Source organism: Solanum pennellii, chromosome 4 (assembly GCF_001406875.1).
Source record: "Solanum pennellii chromosome 4, SPENNV200".
Classification (NCBI taxonomy): Eukaryota; Viridiplantae; Streptophyta; class Magnoliopsida; order Solanales; family Solanaceae; genus Solanum; species Solanum pennellii.
The window spans coordinates 57,049,399-57,073,562 of NC_028640.1; the positions used below are offsets into that span (position 1 = coordinate 57,049,399).

The 24,164-nt window shown below is 32.8% G+C and overlaps 1 pseudogene; it reads right to left on the minus strand.

Moving 5' to 3' along the window:
- Positions 1 to 6,486: 6,486 nt before the first annotated feature.
- Positions 6,487 to 6,946, minus strand: LOC107016810 (annotated as a pseudogene).
- Positions 6,947 to 24,164: the final 17,218 nt, after the last annotated feature.

Consider the following 24,164-nt stretch of genomic DNA (forward strand, 5'->3'; position numbering starts at 1 on the left):
AGCTCGCATAGTTAGACTCTACTGCATTTGACTAGGTTTTTAGTCATTTTTCAGTTTTAAATTTCAGCATGTAAAGATAATAATTAGTACTTGGTCATTACATTCAGTTCAATTCACTTCAATATATCGCAGTATATACATTACTTTCAGATTATAGCATTTCTCGGTTATGCTTGTCTAACTTACATATTTGTTAAGTTATATTCTATATCATGCATGCTTAGTACATTCCAAATATTGATGCATACTGTATGTTACGTCCTTTCATGATGTATGTTCAGGTCCTCAACATTCACATCACATGCATATAGGTTTCGGATCCGTACATAGTATCATAAGTGGTGAGCCCTCATACTTTGAGGACAATTGACATGTTTTTCATTTGAGACTTTTATTTCAATTTCAGTTTTTTTAGGTTTAGCTGGGGACGTATACCAGCAAATATAGTGAGTTGAGGATTTTTCAGAAATGTTTTAAATTCAACTTTAGCATTTGATTTATTATTCACTACCATAAACTAACAGAATTTTATTATATATATTCATATAACTAATATGTATTCCCCATTTTTTAATCATCTCATAATTTAAGCTTCCACATATTATCTTTTGTTTAGTTTTTTTTGTATGTCTATAATGTGACAGTTCAAGATTATCTTGGTGTCACTTGTAATCCCGGGTCCCGTGTTTACACAAGGGGGTAGCCTCAAAGCGTGAAAAAATTGGTATCAGAACATTATGTTTAAGAGTCCTAGGATGTCTGATAGTAACACTATGTATAGTATCTTTCATGGGGTGAAGTGCATTACATATAATTAGAGCAAGGCTACATGTATTGTAAGAAAACTTCACTCTTGTTATTACTCTTGTAGTGTGTGAGATGTGCTCCAATTTTATCTTTATAATTCGTCACCATGCACTTTAGATCCTGCTTCCTCCTAGAGCTTACCCACACAATTTTGTTGATAATGTTTAGAAAATCTTTGGAGTGATGCAAGTGTTTGGTAGTAATAAGGTGGAGTTGACATCATGCCAGGTTAAGGATGTGGCACACATATGGTTCACTCAGAGGAAATACAACATGGGCCATATTTGCTTACTCTATGCATAACAGTAAACTTTGGTGTCAGTTCAGTAATCGTTGTCCTTTATCAGTATTTACTCCATTTGGTGCCCCTTTTATAGCTAGACATATATATAAAAAATTGTCCTATCACAGTCTCGCAAAAAGTCACCTCATCAGATCTTTAGAGTTAGAAATTATAGATTATAATAGCACTCTAGGCATGGATTGGTTACATTCCTATTATGCCTCATCAATTGTAAAACTAGGATCATTCGATTTTTGTTTCTACCAAGTTAGTCTTAGTATAACACATGTTAAGGAAGTATGGAAGGAATCCGAAAAACATGTCATCAACTTGCTTGGTTAGGAGTTAATATTATGTATATACAAGATGGTGGTTTAATAATATAGAATAGATCAGAATCCTCATTGGTAATAAAAGTTAAGGAAAAACAAGATAATGAATGTGTACAACTGGAAGTTCATCAGCAAAAGATATTGGTTTTCTCCCAAGAGAGAGGTAGTTGTGTAAGTGTTCCCATAATCAAGTAAAAAGTTGAGATCATTTTAGTGAAGCCCTGTCAGGTAGACTTGACCGAAAACCCCTACCTACTATTGGTAAGTAAACCCACTTATTGTAGGTCCCTCCGTAGGTGGACTTTGTTAGAATTAAGTCAAGATCATTTTGGTCCTTCCCCTATGTGTCGGGCCTTAAACTACATCGTTTGATCCCTAGACAAAGTAGTCTTTGTTATTTTAAGCCTAGTAACTTAGTAAAATATTTCCCTAAGCGATTCATTTGTTAAAAAATCATCAAACATAGAAAAAAGAGAGGAGAAAATAGGCGAACAACACCCTTCCAAGAACGCAACACATTCTCCTTAATTCCAGTCTCAAAATCGAAGGATTTCTCCGTATATTTCATCACTAGGTATGTGGGATTTCTGTACTGCATTCTTTCACGTTTTAGGTCTTTAAAATTCAGTCAGATTCTTGATTCATGTATCTTGCTTAAACCTAGAGTTTGTAAAAACTTAGATATTAGTTGTGATTTAGTTATGTATTCCTAATTACATTATTTGTTTTTCTGAGATTACTTCTTTGCATGAACCTCAGAATCCTAGTTGTGTGGATTCTTTTAGTTCATGAATGACAAATGCTAGGTCATTTAAATAATTATGCATGCATCGGTTTTCGAATGTTACATTATCAGTCTATCTTTGTTATATTCTCAAAATTTTATGTTACTATTTTGAGCTACTAAGCATTTTAGTTATGTGTGTTCGATATACATATTCAGTATGGAGTACGCTAGGAATCGAGTGGACTAGGTTTCAGTGTACCCTCACAGTCCCAGAACAACGTACCCCTGTAGACTAAGTCCCCTCTATGGGCATTAATTTTAGTGATCACACCATACACACCTTTATACCCTTGTCAAGGTATATCGATTTCTTCAATGTGGTCTATGGATCTGACATCACGGATAGCTCATGTTGTGGTAATTTCTGTTACTACTAACTCCCATAGTGACAAGGCTTTCAGTTATACTTCAACATTCTGTCTCATCATGTTCCTCTTGCAATAATTCTTGTGTAATCCTTATTGAATGATTTTTCCTGATTTCATATCAAAACTACTAAAATCAAAATTTTGAAAACACACACATAAAAAGTAACGAAGGGAATGGTTACCTTTTCCTAGTTTGAATCACAGGAGTCTCCATGGAAAACATGAAATTAGGATAATCTTTTGCCCCTATATCGACTTGTTGTAAATCAATCCCTTCTTTTGGTGCTGTAGTTTTTTGTTGGATAAGTTGAGTTGGATGAATGGGATGTAAGTACAACTATTGGTTACCACTTCAGTTCATGATTTTAACCTCATCATCTGGTTTTTCCTGATGAACAGTTAGAAAATCTAAAGAGAAAATTATGATAAACTATTAAAATTAGTCATGTCATGAGCAAAAAGTTTATCAAAAGAATTCCAATTATAATTTAAAGAAGTCTCAAAGTATAACATAGGAACTACAACATTGTTAGGTTTATTAATATGAAAACTTCTTCCAACCGCACCGATATCCCAAACATAATCACCCATTTTAAATCTATATAAAACTATATCTACATAAACGTAAAAAAATGTTCTTATAAGAGAAACTAATTATGTTTTCTGCTAAACTAGAGAGACAAAATATGATCCAAAGAGGAGGTTTTCTAATGGAGGAAGTCGAATATCAAAGAAACTTTTAGTGGGAATGACATTATAAATCAAAGGTTGCAATGATGAAAAGTGAACCAATTTCGAAAATATATAGAGAAAATTAAGGGCTATCTACCTACCCTTGCGCATCAACATTTACTTTACTCTAATGCAAAATAAATATTTTTTTATATTTTAGAGTGAGTGGAATTAGCAACAAAAGAGAAGTATAAGATTATAACGTGTACCTTTTGATAATGAGCATACATCTCATATCATATTGTAATGACTTGAGAAAACTCGCTAGTCATAACATGGTGTATTTGATATCCAAGAGATCTTATACAAGCAATTAGCATTCATTCATCACATAGGAATTAGAAAAAATATATGAATTTAAAACTTTCTTTAAAACATAACTCGAGAAGTATTTCATAAAAGAGGAATGCTTTCTAACATTATTGTCTCAAACAATCTATGAATGACATGAATAAAAGTTTTGGACGAAGCACTCATAAAGTCTAAACATAAAAGGTAATTTCATAAAGGTAAATAGATAATGTCATCTTTCGATTATTTTGAGAAAACATCCTCTTTGGATCATTTTCATTGATTCAGGGATAATATCCATTTACCTTTATGCCATTTGCTTTTGTGTTTTAGACATTATGTGGGCTACGTCCCATGACTTTTATTCATGTCATTAATAGATGGTTTGAGACTAATGTTAGAATGATTCCACTTTTATCCAATACTATTCGAGTTATGTTTTAAAGAAATTTTTTAAATTCTTCCATATTTTCTAATGATTATGTGATGAATGAATGCTAAGGTCTTGTATAACATCTCTTCGAGATTGAATATGACATGTTACTGTTGGGGGTGCTCTCGAGTCATTACAATATGATATGGGATGTATGAATTAAACAAAAGGTACACGTTATAATCTTTGACTTCTCTTTTGTTGCTAATCCCACACACTCTAAAATAGAAAAAAATATTTATTTTATAGTACCTGTAAAGTAAATGTGGATGCACCGGGTAGGTAGATAGCCATTTATTTTTCTCTATATAATTTTTAAGGTAGTTCACTTTTGTTCATCCCAACCTTTGAGTTATAATGTCATAACCACTAAGTGTTTATTTGATCATCTACTTCCTCCATTGGAAAACTTTCTCTTGGATAATTTTTTCTCTCCCAAAATTTTGTAGAAAATATCATTAGTTTCTCTTATAAGCTCATTTTTATTTTTTACATTTAACTAGATACCATTTTATAAAGATTTAGAATGGGTGATGGTGATTGTGCTATACGTGGGGTCGTAAGAAGTTGTAATATTAATAGACCTAACAATTTTTTAGCTCCTATGTTATACTTGGAGAATTCTTTAAATGATGTTTGGAATTCTTTTCATAAAATTTTTGTTCCTGACATGTGTTTACATCCCTACTCTGTCGAAATAGGGTGAAACGTCGCGGTGACTCAAAATAAATAAAACTTTAAGTTAGAAAACTTTTAAAACCTGTAAAAGGATATGAAAAAGGGGAAAGGGAGTTCAAAGGGATTAAATGGAGTCGCCACCTAATTTTTAGCAAAACTAGGAAACCAATTATTAATTAAGTTGAAAGAAATGTCTAAGAAACCAATTTGATTCTAGGTAAGGGGTTCAAGTTATTCCGAAGGGAAGGGGTTAGGCATCCTTCGAAATCCACAATTGTGGTTCCCGACTGAATTTTTTTTTTCAAATTGAGGAGGAGAATAAAATAATGTACAAATATAATAAACATGCAATATACACAATAAAATAATTATCGGCATAAAGTTTGCCTAACGTCACTATTCGCATAATAAGGACATAAAAATATTATTCGAGCTTTTTCGAATGGCTTCAAGGAAGCAAGTTTTGGGTACTTGTAAGCAAACTCAATAAAAGTGTTAGTAAAGAATAAATATGATTAAAATTGAATAAACCTAATAACAATTTTAAAATGAAAATCAGTCCTATGACCACGTTAGGCTTTGGAAATCGATGGTAATTTCTTCATCGGCCAATTCCAACAACTAAAATTATATATAAACTTAAATTAGATTTCCTTCTTTTAGTATTGGGAAGGCCTCCAAAACCGACGGAAAGTTTTTTTTGTTTGTCCAATTTCAAAATATAAAATATATAAACTTAAATTAAAATTCCGACTTTTTAAAATGGGGAGGTCTCTAAACCCGACGGATAGATTTTTCAATGGCCATTTTAACAATTCAACAAACAAACTATTTGAATATAAACTAAAAAAATTCCGTCTTATAAAATGGAAAAGGCCTCTAAACCCGACGGATAGATTTTTCATTGGCCATTTTAACAATTTTAACAAACAATTTATATGAACTTAAACTTAAAATTTTCGTCTTTTAAAATGGAAAAGATTTCTAAACCCGGTGGATAAATTTTCATTGACCGATTTCACAAATAAAAATTTTCAGCATGAAATCAATATCGAAGTAACCAAGAATAGAACAAAAAAAAAACTTAAACATAAAAGGATAATAACAATACTAATTTAAATAATAACAAGGAATTGTTGAAACATCTTAGAACAATAATAGGAATAGACAAATACTATCCTATACCGAGAAAGATAAAAAAAATAATAATAAAAGAATTTCAACAACAATAACAAAACTAACAAGAATAATAATAACACTAATAATCTTAAGAAGAGATAATGATTATATAATAATATGACAATAATAATATACTAAAGAAAACAAAAGCATAACAATAATAATAATATAATAAATCAGCAACTTCAAGAAATGATGCATCTACTTGCAAATGAAAATAATAATCAATAATAAAACTAATCCAAAACAAAACTAAAGCAGTAACATTAATGGAAATAAACACCCCATGCACAATTACATAAAAAATGCATTTAAACAAAAATACTAACACAACAATGAACAAAATTTGACAAAAAAAAGTAACAGATTAAGCAAACAAAAATTCAAAAGAACTATAATAATGATAGACAATAGGAGACACTAAGCAAAATTTAATAAAATTAAAGTAAGAGATTTGAGTTTTACCATTGTTGCAAATGAAGTTTACCATTGGAGTTTTGATTGTTGTCTATCGGAGATGGAACTCCTCGTAAACTGGATACCTCCATCAATGGAATAACCAGTTCATAATTCACTCTTATCCCATCAATCAGCAATCAATCTTGAGGAATCTCCTCATCTCCATCAATAATCTGTTGCTGCAAATCCTTAGGATCCTTTCCATCTACCGTATGATTAGGTAGGCTCCCAATCTGGCAAGAACAACCAACGGATACAAAAGTTCCCAAGATCTCCTTAACGGATTCAGTAAAATCCTTCGCGATAGATCTAGGCTACTTCACCTTAGCAATGTCAATGACGACATCAAGTGAGATGTTACCGTTATGCTTGATGTTCTTCATCTTCTTCCTGTCACGTTTCGGCTCCTTCAACGCCTTGATGACAAGTGCGGCGATAGAGGGAACAACCGATACCTTAGAGAGAAACGCACAAACAGCAGAAATAACAGTTACAGAGGCCATTGGCGGCTTAGGGTGGTGGCCCCACCTTGAAGGAAAAGAACGGCGTATTCATCAGAGATATTAAGAATGGTACTCAGATCTGATTCTGCTTTTTGAATAATGGAAAGGAATTATTTTCCACGGTGGCTCATTTCCATAACAGACATGTCGTAACCCCGCCAGTTAACGAGGTCGGCTTGGGTTTTATGGAAGACATTTTCCGGGAGAGTGGCGCCGGGGGAAGAGAAGAGGGATGCCGAGGAAGAGTGAGAGGAAGGGGAGAGAGAAGGGAGAAAGGCGGCTGGAGAGGAAGAGGCGGCTGGGAGGAAGAGAGGAGAGGGGAGGCGTCGGTTGGGGGTGTTTGGAGGAGGTGGCTGATTTTTGAGAGGGAGAGGAAAAGGGAGTGGACTTTTTAGGGTTCTCTCCTTCTCTTCAATGTTTTGATCCTCTATCCTCAAAATTTTATCCACACCAAAAAATTATGGGCCTAAGTTATGGGCTTAGTATTGTGGCCCAAAATTATTGCAATAGAATTCCTAAATTTTTTTTGTATTTGACTAAATTTTAGACTGTGCTAAATTCAAATAAATATTAACAAATGTAACAAATAAAAAATAAAATTTTAAAATAATATAATGAATTTAACTAATGACATGTGAAATGCAATTTTATAAAAATAACTAACAAAAATCTTAAATTTTGATAAAATGAAGATAATTATTGATAAACTTCCTTAAACTATATTTAAAAAATTATATTAAGCTTTTAAATAAATAAGACTTCAAAATTACGAATTTCAAAAATGTTAGGACAAAATTGAGTATCAACAGTTGTCCCTTTCGTTGTGTATGATTGATGAAAGAAATCGTGGACAACGAAAATTGACGAACCCAATTTTGACCAAACACATGACCTTTGTAGAGAAGTGCGGTTCCATGTGGTGGAATTCAATCCCAGACTTGTCTCCAAAAGGTTCTATGATGTGTTGCATCCTTGTTGAAGTAGTTTGCACAAGTTTTTATTTTTTTAAAAATCATCCTTTTGAATGCTCTCGACAAAGACTGAGATAAAACTTGTCAGCTTAAAAATGCAATTTAAATGGGAGACAGTGTCTTTCACAGTGTCGACACTTAATTTCTCTCCTCGACATTTAACGTCAGTTGACGTTGAGGGATAAATATTTTATTTGCACGATTCCTTTTCTGGCAGTGCATGATTGCTTGCAGGGCATGAATATCTTCCCGCGATGCGTAAATTTTGCGAGGGATGGAATCTTTTCGCGATGCATAAATTCCGCAAGGTATGAAATCTTCTTGCAATATGTAAACTTTTGCGAGGAATTGAATCTTCTCGCGATGCATAAAATTTTTCGAGGGATGAAATCTTCTCGCGATGCACAAGTATTAACTCGCGATGCATGAATATTAACTAGTGATGCATGAATTAACTCGCGATGCATGAATATTAATCCATGATGCATGAATATTAACTCGCAATGCATGAATATTAACTCGCGATGCATGAATATTAATTAGCGATGCATGATTTTCTGCTATGCATGAGTATTGACTCGCGATGCATGAATTAACTCGTGATGCATGAATTAACTAGTGATGCATGAATTTACTTACGATGAATTGAATTTTCTGCGAGGTATGAATATCTTCTCACAATGCATAAATATCTGTGAGGAATGAATATCTTCTCGCGGTGCATGATTATTGACTCTCGATGCATGATTTTATGCAGGGCATGAATATCTTCCCGCAATGCATAAATACCGCAAGGTATGAAATCTTCTTGCGATGCATACATTTCTGCATAGTATGAAATCTTCTCGCAATGCATGAATTTTCTACGAGGTATGAAATCTTCTCGCGATACATGAATATTAACTCGCAATGCATGAATATTAATCCACAATGCATGAATATTAACTAGTGATGCATGAATATTAACTCGCAATGCACAAATATTAATCCGCGATGCATGAATATTAATCCATGATGCATGAATATTAACTCGCAATGCATGAATTGACCTCGATGCATGAATATTAACTAGTGATGCATGAATATTAACTAGTGATGCATGAATTAACTCGCGATGCATGAATATTAAGTAGTGATGCATGAATTGACTATCGATGCATGAATATTAACTAGTGATACATGAATTAACTCGCGATGCCTGAATATTAACTAGTGATGCATGATCTTTTTAGTTGCTATCAAGCTTCTCGCAGCACTTTTCAGAATTTTGAGGTCTCCTCAAAATTCTGTCCCAGTTAGAATTTTAGGAAATCTCAAAATGATCTTCAATATTGACTTGTTGGCTATCCCTATTGTGAATTTTTTAAATATTTTCAAAAATTCTTTCCCAGTAAAAGTTTTTATTGTAAGGAGAAGTAATAATCACACTGGGTATATGTCCGAGCCGTCGTGGCGCCTACATATCCTGTCGAGGCAGAAATCAGGTCAAATGTTTTTCCAATCTTGTGGATGATGAGTGCTTCAAAGAATCTGAAAGATTATCAGTAGAAAATGCAATATGAACATGATGAAATATGAAAATGGTTTTCCTTGCTATATTCAAAGCCTAACAACAAGATATATCACATTTTTTGGATGGACAATCCAATGAAGTAAAATAGGCGTCTCAGACATATAAGACTAACTTAATAACACTTTTTGTAATGAACCACTCAAAAGACAATTTTTTTTCAAAAATAAATGTGATGAGATAGTCTACAAGAAAATAAAAAATTCCGATGGATGAAATTGCATAGCTTATAAATAAAATTTCATACTAATTATATTTGGCTATGGATTAGCGCAAAAAAATATAAGAAAATTCATGAATTAGCAAGTAGGTTTTTTCTGACGAATTAGTTAGCGATTACAGAAAAGTTCCATAGATAATTTAATATTTTTCGTAGTATCTATAGCTAAATTAATGGTATCTATTTGTTTCTTTCTAAAAATGATTTCACAAGTCTTTTTATATTAGTAATAACAAAAAATATTAAGATTTACCAATTTTATTCATGAATCTTTTTGTGTATTGATGGGACAAGTGACACGCCCCGAGGCAACCCGCTCGGCGTAAATATGGGACTAAGATCATGAGTGACCCTATGCTAACCCTGATCTAGCATATCATAAGAATACTAAAAAAAACGAACAAAAGATACTATGCAATTAGGTTGTATGGAAGAACTTAGTGTTGGAGTCACCTTCACCAAGCCTGTTGACTCTACATTTTAGTTTCTTGAAATCTTCCTCATATACAAGTATAAGCTTGTATTCTTCGATTAGGTCAAACTATTATTTTGATAGGTAGGAGTTGGAGTATAACTCGATGATTTTTTATACCCTCAATTCCTTAGAGGAGTTTTATGTTTTTTTTTTTTAAATTACAAATGTAGCAAAAAATTGTATTACTCCAGATGGTAACATTTCATTAAAAATAACAGATTACCTTATATATGTTTGGTAAGTTAAACCAATTGAAGGAGATTAGATTTGGTAACTCGGGGTGTGAAGTCCACATGAATTCAAAGAAAAATATTTTATTGTTATACTTACTTTTGTGTTTGAATAGTTATATTTGGATGGGACAATAATCCTAATTCCTATGAGGTAGGTGGTGTATTTGTGCATCTCGATAACTACTAAAAAACTGCTAATTTTTAAAAAATAAGACTCGATCTATTTATGTAGCATTTATTGAACCACATATATTTGCTACCTTTTCAACCTAAATTAGTCATCTCACAGTAACTAATACTAGAACAAAAATAAATTTTAAGGTAAAAAATAAATACATTACTAAAAAGTGTTAAAGTCTTACCAGCATTATTTTAGTCTTATTAGATCCAATGTCGCTATAGCATTTAAGAACATATACAAAGAGTGCTAGTTACCGCTAAAAAGACATATTAAGCAACAATTGTTAATTAATTGCTGGTTTATGTAGTTTAATGACAACCCAAAAGTCATTTACCTGAGAATTGATAATACGCCTACGTCTAACTTTATCTGCATTGCTCAATAGTTTATTAAAATCACACCTATCATCCAACTCATCTTAATATCTGTTCTTAATTGTTTCTATGGTTTCCCTCAAAAAAATACTTTGTGCATTACATAATAATTTGAGATTATTTTTTGATAAGATTTCGGAAAGATTGCTAATGTGTAAAAGTGTAACTTCAGTAGATTGTAATTGTGACGTAGGAGTTACTGCAAAAGATAAGGTAGAGGTTTTTGTAGGGGTTATATTAGGTAACAACAGATGCGGAATTTTTATTTCATGGGTGCCCAATTGTGTTCTGTTTAAAAATTGGTGTATAGAATGGGTTCATGGTTAATATATTTGAATGAGTTCTTAAATATTGTGCACAAATAATAGTGTTTATCACAAAAGGCAGTAGGTGCTTAAGCACCCATGCTCTATAACATATGTCCCCAACGATACTAGGCATTTAGGTTTTTTCTGTGTTGCCTTGTGTCGCCTTACTATTCACAATAGTTGTGGCGGAGTTATTTTTATTTTTATTATTGTATAATAGTGTTGACAATGTTAGTTGTAATACTGGTATCGTATTAGTCTATCAGTTTCTTTAAGCTCTTTGTAGGGAATGTTATGTATTGACACCCCTTGGAGATACCTCGGTTTTGATGAGGACTTTTCCTATATTTGTAGATTTTAGAGTCAAGAAACTTACTTGCATTAGCACAAAATTAATTGACACTAATACTTTTATAGCTTCAGCTAGCATCTAAGGCTTTATGTTTTTCATGATTCCTTTTCTTTGTAAAAATTACTAGCTGTCATGGGTCCTCCATTATCTCTTTCCCCAAGTCTACCGATTATGAAATAGCGTTGGTAGGTTGTTCTTCTTGTATTGGAGTGGTGCTACGTTGTAGCTTATTTGTTTATTGGACTTCCGTTTTTGCAAGTGGTATTAAATTTTCCAAAGACACGTCATTTGGTACAAAGTATATATACTATGTCCTTCATAGACAAAGCTTGTTAAGCAGCGACCTATATATGATTTTAGACTGATAATTTAATTGACACTTATACACAAATGTGTGTGTATCGTCCACGCAATGCATAGGATGTACATCCATCTTTACTAACTTCCCTAATTTATTCCCTACTTGAGCTAACATTTCATCGTCCTAGAATGATGTTGTAGTTCGAGTAGTATGATCCAGAAGTGAAATAGGGAGTGAATTGTTCTTTTTCAATATTCTTCTTGGAATAAGGTACATGGAAGAGTCTCTAGTTAAATTTTGTTTCCAGGAATAAACAAGAAGAAATGGAAGAGTTCAAGGTAAACTTGACATAGGATATTTTTATACTGGTTGAGATCCAACGTAGATCTTACGTCCTGTTCCCTTGGGTTTTAACTTTGTAGTGAATACATGTTTTGAATATATTTACTATATCTACACTCAACCTTTTTTTCTTTTTCTTTTCTTTTGATACAAACCTTACCAACAATAATTTTTCTACTCTCTCTCTCTTGTTTACAGAGAAGAAACTAAGTAATACCATACTTGTTAAAAGTAGAGTAGAGAATGTAATATATTTAATACTCCTGTACATCTTGTCTTTAGCAGACGCTCACTTTTATATAGTGTTGATATTTTGAAACTTGAATCTTCTAGATTTTGAGATGACACCCCAAAAGATTTTATCTTTGAAAAAAAAGTAGTAGAGATTCTTATTTTACAAGAATAAAGTTAAGGCTAATCTTAAGCTTCCTGCTTAATTGCTCCAAGATCTTTATTTTATCCTTGTTGATTGACTTCTTTCCTGATGAAATAACCATTGATTCAGTTAAACTAATTGTAGCCGTTAAGTCTTCCTTGAATCAAATAAGCTTTTTTTTATTTTCATATTTCGTATTATTTAACCATTCATGTTTTATAATATCATCATGGAGTGTATTACGGATTCTGTGTACAAAATTTTTTTGCTTCCAATTGCACAGTCAAGTGTACGTGGTCGCGCATGTAATATGGTGACCCTAAAAGATTAAGATTATGGAACATAAAGTACTTGTCAATTAATTATTCTTACTAAATTATATTAGTTCTATTTATTTATGTAAGGGAGGCTTGTCAACACTGGCCATAATAATTTGTATTTATTGTTATCTTTTCATCTGAATTTTTTGTTCTTCGCATCCTTTTGTATCTAGGTGAAACACAATTTCTTCCCAAAAAATTGTCTGGAACCGGCCAATCCTCGTTTTCCAGAATTGGAACCATTTAAAACTCATAGGATTTTTCTAATGCATCGGACTTGTAGTGATAAGATAAATAGGGATGCATATCTTTAATATTCATGCTCTTTAAAATAATAATTGTGTGTGCACAAGGTATCTCGTCTAGTTAAAACATAACACAAGTACATACTTTCCGCTCAAGGCAAACACGTATCTTCTGCCAGATTCATAAATTGAGAAAATAAATTTAGACAATGGAAAAATCGGGAAACATTAAAAAAGAAATTGATATGTTACATGAAATGCCACTATATTCTATTTTTTCAAAGTAATGTTGATCATATAGCCAAATGATCCATATCAAATGCATAAAATATATCGTTATGTATCTTTATACATACACTCATCATTGAATATTTATGTTCAGCTACAATCAATACATCCTCAAATATTTTCCTCTATGTATCATTTGTATGTGAGGCTATTTCTCCTTTTTAACAGTTTCAAGAACCAAATAGAATTCTAGCCTCTTTCAAAAATATTAATTTAGAGAACTGGTGTACCTTAACGAGACAATCATTGATACATTCTGTGATGTTCAAACTCCTCATTCTACCTCTTTTTACTGTTGAATAAACTTTCCACCACTTCACATACCTAGCATCCTAAAGGTTTTAATTAACTCTATGATCAACCTTTTCCACCTTAGCCATTAATTTATCAAAATCCTCCTTTCGATAAGTCTTAGCCATATGGTAGAATAGATCACTTAGGGTGGTTCTGCTCCTCTTGTAGATACAAAATACAAAATTAAAATTACACTATTAAGACTTGAGAACTAATCTATATCATGAATATTATATCAATATCAGATAATCGTCAAAAACAAAAACAGTTATCACCATGACACATTTGTTAATAATAATATTTTAACATAAAAGATTAGAAATAGAAAATCAAATACTCTAAAACTTTTTTCTGTCACATCTCTTTGCTTTAAAATTGAAATTGTGCTCTATTTGATATTTCTTCATTACAGCTATGAGCGTTACTTTCTCCTTATACAATTTTCTTGTCTTCACCTATGTATTCTTTGAATCTCTTTTATAATTTGTGACTTCTAATTCAGAAATATAATATGAATCACAAATTCCTGATTTAACCGCAACAAGAGCTTAGGTTGTCATTTTTGTGCCTTCGACACACTTAATTTCTTCGGATGTAGCATAAATGTTATGTATCTCTCCACCATTCGTCTCTAGTGTATCAAAGTATAGGAAGTACATTGAAAATGTAGACTCATTTTTTCATCTCCAAATACAGTTTACACCCATATCGTTCTTATATTTCAATGGAGATGAGTTACCTTCTACGGTTTATGTGATTTCAAAGTTTTTCCTAATCTCATTGATCTTCAACTTGGTTGAAATGGTGGCATGAGATTCATAAATGAAATCAGATGTCCAACAAAGATTCCATAAGATTTGTAATTTTAGTAACTCGCCTCGCTTACCCAAATACCTGAATATCTCAACAAAGTCAATGCATTCCTATTGTATCAACCAATTTTTTTGAGTAATTTAAAATTTCCACTATTTGGGATGCAATAGAGAATTTATGGAGATAATGGAAATTTAAATCTTAATTTTTTTCGAATCGTGGGAATTAAAATCAGTTTTATGTTTATTTCCATTATTAAATGAAACAGTCAACTTTTGCGATGTATCACACCTAATGTATCCATACAAACTCATATATGCAATGACTTTTGTTTTAAGAATTTTTTTGTAAAATAGTAAAGAGTAGGGATGAGACAACCTCAGCCCGGTGACGTGACACCACCACAATCAAGAATTGTCTTTATAAAAATTTATTTCCACAATAGCCTTCCTCTACATTCAGTCTTATACTTTCCACCTTCCTCTTACGAATTATGCCTCCAATAAATCTTCACCGTTCACTTGCTGTAACTCCTCCTTCCCGCACACAAATTCCCTTTACTTCTAACAGTTGTTATCATTCTCCCATGTTGCCTTCAACACAATGATCGCCGCCACCAACATCGAGCAAATTTCCGCGACCCTAGCATTGTGCTCTTAACCTACAGTCTTCGAATTAAGCCTTGCATTGTTTATTTACTATCTCACCCTCACACCATGCACCGTAATTCCCAATTACTCATTAAAGGTGCATTAGCTCTGCATCTCACTCACAAACCTCAATTTAAGTGTCTCAAACCTAGACTAGATTCTGCACATAGCCAGAAACGATGCAAAAATTTTCTTATTTACCCGATGTGTATTTTAACATAAATAACAGTAGCTATTTGTATCAGAATTCAATACAGAAATGGTGTCAACAACAACCTTATGAATTCATTTTAAACATCGCACGTCTTGTGTAAAACACACGTACAAATTCGCACATCACGTTCTTAGTTCTTGTGCCCTGTTGTTGTAGATGTGCAGCGCCACGTTCCTACCATCTCACGGACTACCGAATTTTCTTGCTTTAATTTATAGCAGTTAAAAACGCCGTTGGAAATTCCTCCAGACTCTCTAGGTATTTCACTTTATCAATCTATTCTATTGCAATACAGAATATGTGTGCTTTTCTCTGAATCCATACAAAAACTCCACTGTAAATTGCTACTAAATATACCAATTTCTTCATAATCTAACGATTTTCCACTTTTTCTTCCCTTAAACGCATGTTCCACCGACGTATATAGAAGACAAGTTATAAATGACCTTAATTGCGGATTAATAAAATCAATAATGGGACTGATCTGTCGTATATAAATAACCTTCAAGAAGAACCCACCTTTTGTATTACTACTTTTTATGTTGTTTATAATTATCCTTAAAAAAAACCACGCCTTTTGAATTGCAGACCCAATTACAGTCGATACACAGGGAGATTGAGATGAAGATTTTGAATGCATGCATCTATTTAAGGAAGGAAATTTATGAAAAAATAGAATTTACCAAGGATCCTCCACTGGGCCAGCCACATTCACTAAGGATCATCTAGGTAACCTACATTCTCACTTGCATACACTTGCTTTACTATTATACCATTAAAGTGCCTCATTACCCTTTACTCTGACCTCTACCATATTTCTATTGGTCGTCCTATATGTGTTTTTAAAATTAGTAAAAATATGTCGCACCACTACTTTACTTGAAACTCTTTCCTTTCTAATATAACTTACGCTCTTTCCAACTCAATAATATTTCATCTGAAGCTTTTACACAACACTTTTGACTTTTTCATCTTCCACCCCTCCTAATAAATTTTCAGCTTATTCGATCCCAACATACCTTTAACAGTACTGTTTTTTCCTTCCTGTTCCTCTCCCATAGTGATACTGTCGCCATCTCCTGCTTACCTTCATACAAACTATCGCAACAACAAACAACCCAGAATGCCTACTTTTAATGCTGTTGTGAAACAATGGAGCTGGAGGCTTTGAACTTTCTGAATATCCTTTAAAGGTAAAACTACATGTCATCCATGTTGTTGTATTCTGTACATATTTGTTTATTACAGTTCCTCTCTTAAACAAACTTTTGCACGTACAATTAATGTCAATAGTTCTCCTCTAGTACCTTAGAAGTTGTGTGTGATGTCGCCTCAAATCCTTACACACTATACAACTCTGCTACTTTATATAGCTTTACCAGGAATCTAAAATTAAAATAACCACCAAGATCAGCTTGGACACATAAAATATTAAAGTATTGTTAAACTTTTATTCCATACCCCTTTATTTTTTTAGTTTAATATGTTAAAAAGGCTTATAGAGGCAGACGGTTCACACTTCAATTTTAAAACTTCCTTTGTGTGTATGTGTAGATGCTTGTAAATCTATGTATACTTGGAATATATTCATCTCTTTCCTGTCATTGCATTAAGTATATTGCAGTTCCTCTCTTGGACAGATTAAGGACCAATCCAGTTAATTCCACAAAATGCCCTAAATGCGTTAGAAGTTGTCCATTCTATTGTCTAAGATCCCTATGCACTATCCAGGTATGATTCTTTATAAAGTTTAACTTGACTTCTAATACTTTAATGCCTGTAAGGCTGTGAACTGGAAAAGAAAATGTCCATGAAGCACCATGTTACGCAATGACAATCAAGAATTGCCAAGGACAAACTCTCAATCGGGTGGGACAGTATCTTCTAGAACAGTTATTCACCCATGGAGAATTATATGTTGCATATCTTGAGTAACAACAAGAAAAGGTGTATCCATCCTCCACCCAGACAAGGACGCAGAAGCCCCGAAAATTATTTAAAATGTTATTAACAGAAAAATCTTTAAGAATGTATTCCCAAGAGTGGTAGAAAGATCTATGGTGTTTCATGAACATTTCAAATTACATTTGAAATTACAAAATACCCTTACAAGTCATAAATTGCAAATTATCATTTCTCATTGTTGTACGATTAGATAATTTTCCATATAAATGAGGCTTAATGATGGAGATGCAATGTCAATGCCGATTAACACAACAAAAAATTTAGTTTTGTATATCAATCATTCAATTGATTTCACTGATATAATTCATACATTGTAGGTAAGCCCTTTGTATAATTAAAGTCTCAAAAACAGTATGAAGCAAAAACCTACCGGATGCGCATGAGTAAACTTAATTAGGATGATATGCAAAACATTTAGGCATTAATCTTTCGGCATTGAGGACACTTGGAATATCTCTGTTTGACATCTCTTTTTATGGTATTTTAGAGTTGTGGTAGGCTACTATTTCCAAAAAAAAACTATAGAACTAAAACAGTGGAGTACATGCACTAGGGTTGACATATAAGTCGATAAAATCACAAAAAAATTGGAATGGATCATACCATATGCTTTTGTTTACACCTCAGAATACATGGTAGATATGTAAAAGAATAATAGAAATTCCTTTAGTACTTCTTATTGTCTATTTTATATTTTTGAAGTGAAAATATTGTGAATTATTTAGATTTTAGAAAACAATTACTGTGTTCATACGATGAAGTGAAGATGTTCTTCAGACTGTATTGTGACTTGATTCATGAGGGTTAATGTTTCGTAAATCTCAGGGCGGAGGAACAAGTACCTCCTCCACCAATACAAAAAACTTTGTTAAACTAATAGAAGTTTAACATGTGTAGCTTGATATTGATATTGGTAATAGAGATTAGATTTTTAAAAAGTCCAACTATGATAGTGAAGATTGACGGGGTTGCCTTATATGAGTAGTTAAGGGAGGTAAATCATATGATACTTTATATTACTTCTCCTACCTCGAGATAGAGTCATTTCTATTTTGGTGCAACTATTGGATTAGTCCTCTTCTCTCGACCAACAGGTACTCCATCTCTCTGTCTTCATAATTGGGGGTCATTTATGATTCTTTTTCATGTTGGATAGCTTTCTCCATTGTACGCAGCCTTTAATAACATGTCCTCTTATTCTCTCTGTCTTCATAATTGGGGGTCATTTATGATTCTTTTTCATGTTGGATAGCTTTCTCCATNAAACAACATAACATATTCAATAACATGTAAGCTAATTAAGGTAGTTTTCCATCGCACGAACCGCGGGATGTTTACCTAGAAATTGATGATATTAAAACACAAATAAGAATGTGACAAATTATAATATGAGAGTATTAGTTTGATAATGTCTGTAAATGACTCAGTTGTAACTCTCTCACTAATTATCATGTCTCTAACAATAACATTTTTTCAAACAAAATCAATGACTGATTATCATAATTAAGCTCTAACTTAAATTTGTCACTAGTTTAATTCAATCCAAAATAAAAATATAGTTCATTTATTTCTTAACACTATTTAGATATCTTCATACATATTATTTCCCAAGTGCTAGAAAAAAATGAATAAAAATCCTTCTGAAACAAAAGTAAAACAAAGAAATAAAGGTCTATCGGATCTCCTTTTGTCTGGTATAATTTTAGTACAAGAGTGAGCTCGAAATGAGTAATAATAAACACAAACTCATCTAGACTATTTTAAGTTGCACAACTATATGATTTGGGTTCCAAGTCTAGCATTGAGAAAAACAACCAAGACTAAATAAAAGATTGCTTTCTGCAAAACAGCAGGGTGTTTGACTGTACAAAGAGCTTCAACTCCCGAAATCCACTACACATTTACAGTAGCTTGGCCGAGGATCCTGAGAACGGGAAAAAAAATTAGCAGTCTCAATACAAATGGAGTTCCTCTCCTTCTTCTCTTGCTCAATTTAACATTAGTACATTTTTCCGATTACCACTTACATAATAATAGCTAGAAGCATCTTACCAAAGTCTCTGAGCCCCTGCATCAGACCATAAGACAATTATGCTTATAATAGTCTTCAAAAATGTAATTCTTATAAGCAAGCCTTAGTAAATCGAATTTTCCACCGGTCACAAAAGTACAAGCCAACAGCTTAAAACACCCGTTATTGTTTATATATTTACATGATAATTGAAACCTATAAACAGAAATGGCTGATATTTTGTCTTTACAAAGTGACCGGCAGCAATATTCCTACATTAATTGTTGAAATATGCGTCATGAGTTGTTACTTGATATTGAATTGGCATAATGACATCATTTCTAATGTGTTTACTATTTTAAGAATATAGATATTTTCTGCTTTAGTCTTTTGAGCAACGAGATTCCTAGTCTTTAGCCATGTAGAGTTGTTGGTAGACTTACTACCTTGTTAATAGGGAGATTGTATTTTTCAAAGTTGTTGGTAGACTTACTGCCTAGTCAGTAGGAAGATTGTGATTTTCCGTTACTGCATTTTATTTAGTACAGATTGTTCGTAGTTTCTATTATTTAAATGCTTCTTCTTTCAGCTTAATGAAATATATCTTTTTCTTCTTCATTCATATGTTTTTCTTTAAATATTTATACAATCAAATTGGCATCAGAGCCCTTTTTTTAACAGACTTGTGAGTGATTTGTGAGTATAGTCTAAGTGAACCATCAACAAAGTCCCTACATGTTTCCTAGAAAAGCCATCAGAACACATGGATTCAGAACACTCTTCCGATTCTTATGCCATTTCTCCACTAGTGTTTGATGGAGAGAATTATCAGGTATGGGCTATCAATATGCAAACTCACATTGAGGCACGTGATCTCTGGAAAGCAGTAGATGAAGATTAAAATATTCCTATTTTACAAGCAATCACACATCGGCTACGATCAAACTTCACAAGGAAAGGAAGATCGGAAAATTTTGGGTGAAATCTTGCTTATATGCTGCACTTTCACCTACAATTTTTCCAGAATCATGATGCTGGAATCGGCAAAAGCAATCTATGATTTTCTAAAAGAAGAATACCAAGGAGATGAGCGAATAAAAGGTATTAAATCTATACATGTAATTAGAGAATTTTAGATACAAAGAATGAAAAATTATGAAACCTTCAAATAATACTCAGATAGACTTCTTAGCATTGTGATAAAGGTAAGAATGCTAGGCAATAAGCTTTGTGATAGTGATCAAGGTCAAAGATCACTTTGTCAGAATTACTATATGCATTGCAGGCAAAAGAGAAAAGAAGGTTAATACGATAGGAAGGGCCAGTAGAAGATGCATTTCAGGCCAAGTTGCAAAATTATCCTAGAAACAAATACAAGGAAATCAAAGGGAAGAAGAATTATGCTGAAAATAGTCAGGTTTCAGCTGGTCGTCGAAGTAGATACAATTCAGGCATCAAGAAAGGAGAAAAATTCCCTCCATGTCAATATTTTGGAAGGAAGAATCATCCTAACTTCAAATACTATAGAAAGTTGGATATGATATGCCGAAAATGTCTAAAACTTAGGCATGCTAAGATCATCTGCACGGATAAAGGACAAAAGCAACAAGGAGAAGCTCAAGTTGCAAATCAACATGAGGAAGCACAACAATTTGCTGCATCATTTTTGCATCTAGATTTGAAGCTATAGTTGGCTTATTAATAGTGGTTGTACAAACCACATGACTACTGATGAAAATCTTTTCAAAAGGACTTACAGAACAACAATGTCAAGAGTCAAAATTGGATACTGTGAATACTAGATAAAATTATGAATACTAGATAAGATCATGGAACACTTGCTCACTGAGATATCATGATAATTAGGAAATCTTTATCTTACAAATTACATATTTAAAGATTACCGTCACAACCTAAGTACTATTTACGCACTTACTGTACATCCTTACTTAACTAATTCTAGAATCCTTGAAATACTATAGGGACCTCCTTTCAAATATCATACGCATAACATACAGCAATCAACTCATGAATAATTTGCTATTCAACACCTATACATGGTCTTTACTAACACAATGACACATTGACATAAACTTCTTTCTATTAAAGTACACTCTAGCTCATCCCAATGAGTAACTCTTACTCTACCTGCTATCATTAATTTTATACAAACTCATCACTTATTATTTTACCCATAAGGAAAAACTGCTGAGTTATAACTTACTGGGATCATGACTACAATAGAATAATTTTCCTCATCGGTATCTCCCTTTCATAAATTAATATATCTCTGCATGTATCCCGCTAACTCTTGTAACTTCTATTACTATTTATAACATCATACCATATACGGTCTTTTTAGGTTAAAATACTACCCAAGCTCTAAAACACACTTCATAATAAGGATCTCAACTAAAACAACATTTAAAAAAGAGTGTCTTGGAGTACATCTCACATTTACCTCAAACGCACTATTTGTATGTATAAGAGTGAATTCTCTCAAAACTCAACACTTAAACTCACTCACGGGCTTCTATCACTCCCCTCTGTAGTATCATGACTATCTCAAGATTTCTACTAAGAGTAACTCATCAACAAGGATCAAGATGTTCTTTTCAAATACCTTGAGAATGAGGGGTAGTCGAACATGTATGAGAAATACACGAGCTTAAATAACTTATGTATGACATATCTCCATTGAAGAATATTAAAGTACAAGAGAAGGGGAACTTTTTTAGATGTTAGTTCTCCATTATTTATAGAAAAAGGGCCCACACAATAATAAATAATATCCTACTGACACTCTTTCTAGAAACCCTAGGACACTTGAACTATGTGCTATAATACCAAATTTGTCATGCCCCAAACCTACACCAAAGACATAATCCATACTCAAAAACCATTTTGGGTTTCCGCGAGAATCTTTGGCCTGGCTCATTTCTTAGCGGAATACTTACACAAGCAAAAATGAGATCTCATGATGCAAAATACAACTTCAAAAATTTATTTAAACTCAATTCCTATAATTGTCAAGAAATAACTTAAATTGTAATTGTAAAATGCCTTATGGACTCAAAAAATCACGATGACAAAGAAAAAAATGATAGAATCCTCGACCCTTAAACAATCTATGAAGACTCCATTATCACTGAAAAATAATCAGGACAAGACCCACGATATGCTGAAAATTTTTGAAGTAAAAGTGTAACCCTCTGGAAGAAAGAAGTATCACCATAGATAACTAGACTTTAAGTGGTATCAATGAAGCGTCTACTGATGACCCTGAATCCATGTATATGCGTCATAAAAGATGCAGGCCAAATGACATCACTACATGGAATCTACAAGCATGAAAGAGGAATTCTAAAGCATAAACATAAGATTGAATTTATAGAAAATAAGCATACTTACTTGTTATAAAACTCAATTAACTAAAGTCTACTCAAGGATATGATTGTAACGCCCCTAGCTACCCCCGAGATGCGGACACGGGACCGAGGACCACAAGTGATCCCAAGCTAACCCTGTTGGCATGATCATGAGCATACTAAAGATACTAAACCGATGCGGTTGGTAAATTATAATTTATAATGAAAAGATCGGGAATACCCATATACTATAACTGAGATATTTGAAACTGATGAATTCAATAAATAAAATATTAACTCAATATTAAGCTGAAACTAACTATTTCTGAAAATAGCCTCTAACTGACTAGAAATGTTGGGACATACCCTAGTTAAGTCTAGGCAAAACTGAAACTAAAGGACTAAAAATACTTAAAATAACTTCATGACTATTGTCCTTAGAGAACGAGTACTCACCAGTGATTCTTCTAAATTGGAGATCGAGAGTTGATCTTAGTTTGATCAGGATGCTTAGAGCTTGAACGTACATGAAGAGCATATGTATGACATGTATGCGTCAGTACTTAAAAGGTATTTAGTATAATAGATAGAGTAAAGTTGCAATAAAACATAACTGAACAAGGACAAAGGCAAGTTTAATATTTTGAACATGATATAGTGAATCCTGAGCTATCTTGATTTAATGACCAAATTTATAACAAGCTGAGGCTGAATACTAACTGACGTATAAATATGTTTAATGAAATAGAGTTTGACTGAAATGTGGACGCTATTAAAAATTGATAATAAAACCACATGAACTAAATGTGTAGTACGATCTATACGCCCCATCGAAAGGACCTAATATACCCTACTAGAGGTATAATGGAATGCTTGCATGACCACTGAACCAATGCTCACAGTGGGGACTTACAACGTACTTAGCTAGTAGTTCTGGGACTGTTTGGGTTTGCTAAACCCTAGTCCAACTCGTTATTATGCTACTCCGAATGAATTAAGTAATTTAAATATTATGAATGAATTTATGTAAATACTCGATAACTCAAAACTGAGCATGCAAAATGAGAATGCAACAACTAATCTGATAATAATGCATTAATAACTCAGACATGTATATCTGATGTAACTGAAATATCGTACTTAGCATGTGTAGTTCAAGAACTAAAGAAATACATAGCTAGGGTTCTGAAAATTCATGCAATGAACTGAGTAATAACGTGGTAATCTAATTTGGAACATTTACGTAACTGAATCATGATAATAAGTTGATGTTAAAGAATCCCTAGGTGTATCATGATAAGGGAATCAAGAAACTGACTAAAAACCAAGGACCAAATGGGTTAAACGAACCCACTAGTGAAATCCCACATACTTGGTGATGAAATCCACAGAGAAATGTTTAGATTTCGGGGCTCGAACTGCTGGAAATTTGTTTAGTTCT